The sequence below is a fragment of the Alosa sapidissima genome, chromosome 20, assembly GCF_018492685.1.
Source record: "Alosa sapidissima isolate fAloSap1 chromosome 20, fAloSap1.pri, whole genome shotgun sequence".
Taxonomy (NCBI): domain Eukaryota; kingdom Metazoa; phylum Chordata; class Actinopteri; order Clupeiformes; family Clupeidae; genus Alosa; species Alosa sapidissima.
Window position 1 is genome coordinate 26,079,058 of NC_055976.1, and position 970 is coordinate 26,080,027.

Below are 970 nucleotides of genomic sequence, written 5' to 3' on the forward strand. Positions count from 1 at the left end.
TCGCCAGTGGTGTGCAGTGACTCTCAACGCTACAGATAGACACAAGTATGCACTCAGAAGCACCATTCTGCTCTCTCTAAGTATAAGCTGGTATAAAACACATCTATGCATCTGGAGTCAAGTGGGTATGCACTCCCCCCCCCCCCCCCCCCCCCCCCCCCAACACACACACACCACACACCACACCACACCACACCACAAACACATATACGATATACACACCCTCCCACTGTCCACTGCGGAGTATTTTTAGTAATCTATACATATTTGTATGGCTCTAATTTCGACCATCTTAGGCATCATCTTGAGGGTGAACGCAGGTCTGAGAATGGCATCTGTGGTGTTCATCATGCTTTTGTCTGTTACCCTCCCAGCCTTCTCATGTTCAGCTACAGGTCCCGACAGTGTCCTTACTGACACGAGCGAGCGTATTTTTTTTACAGCACTCTGCCAGGGTACCTGCATAAGTCAACCTCAACAGCGTAGGGAAGGAGTTTGCTAGTCTGAGGTGGGCTTGACCGTGTTACACAAGCACTACCCGGCAGGGATGATCCTCGGCAGTCTCACACTTAACCGTTGTGCTCGCTGGCAAGCAAAAGGGGGGAAATAGTCTGTTCTTCTGCGCTTGCTGCCGCAAGCACTCAGTTTGGAGATGAGAGAGGAGCTGCCTGTGGGTGTGGATGGATGCTGATCTCTTTGGGTTTCTCTGTCGATGTCCTGCATTAAAAAATGTCTTTTTCCTGGCACTGCCGGTCTCTGTCCCATCTATTACATAGCCCTGGAATTGTGTGTGTGTGTGTGTGTGTGTGTGTTTCCCCCTTCACTGGTTGATCTCCAATAAAGCATAGCAAGTGAGGATTATCCTCTGTACCCCAGAACACATGCCTGCAGTGGTCAAACTCATCTCATCCAAGCATATGTCCTGACTAGCCATGAATTCCCGTAATTACAGATCCATTGTGTGCTGGGA

General features: G+C 49.6%; 1 protein-coding gene across 1 annotated transcript in view; it reads left to right on the top strand.

Annotated features, from left to right (window-relative positions):
• The window catches only part of smyd5 (SMYD family member 5), a 9,755-nt gene extending 9,009 nt beyond the window's left edge, over window positions 1-746 (top strand). The window contains exon 13 of the mRNA XM_042074798.1: window positions 1-746. This exon is cut by the window's left edge and continues 506 nt beyond it. The gene's annotated coding sequence lies outside the window, so the exon portion shown is untranslated.
• The last annotated feature ends 224 nt before the right edge of the window (window positions 747-970 follow it).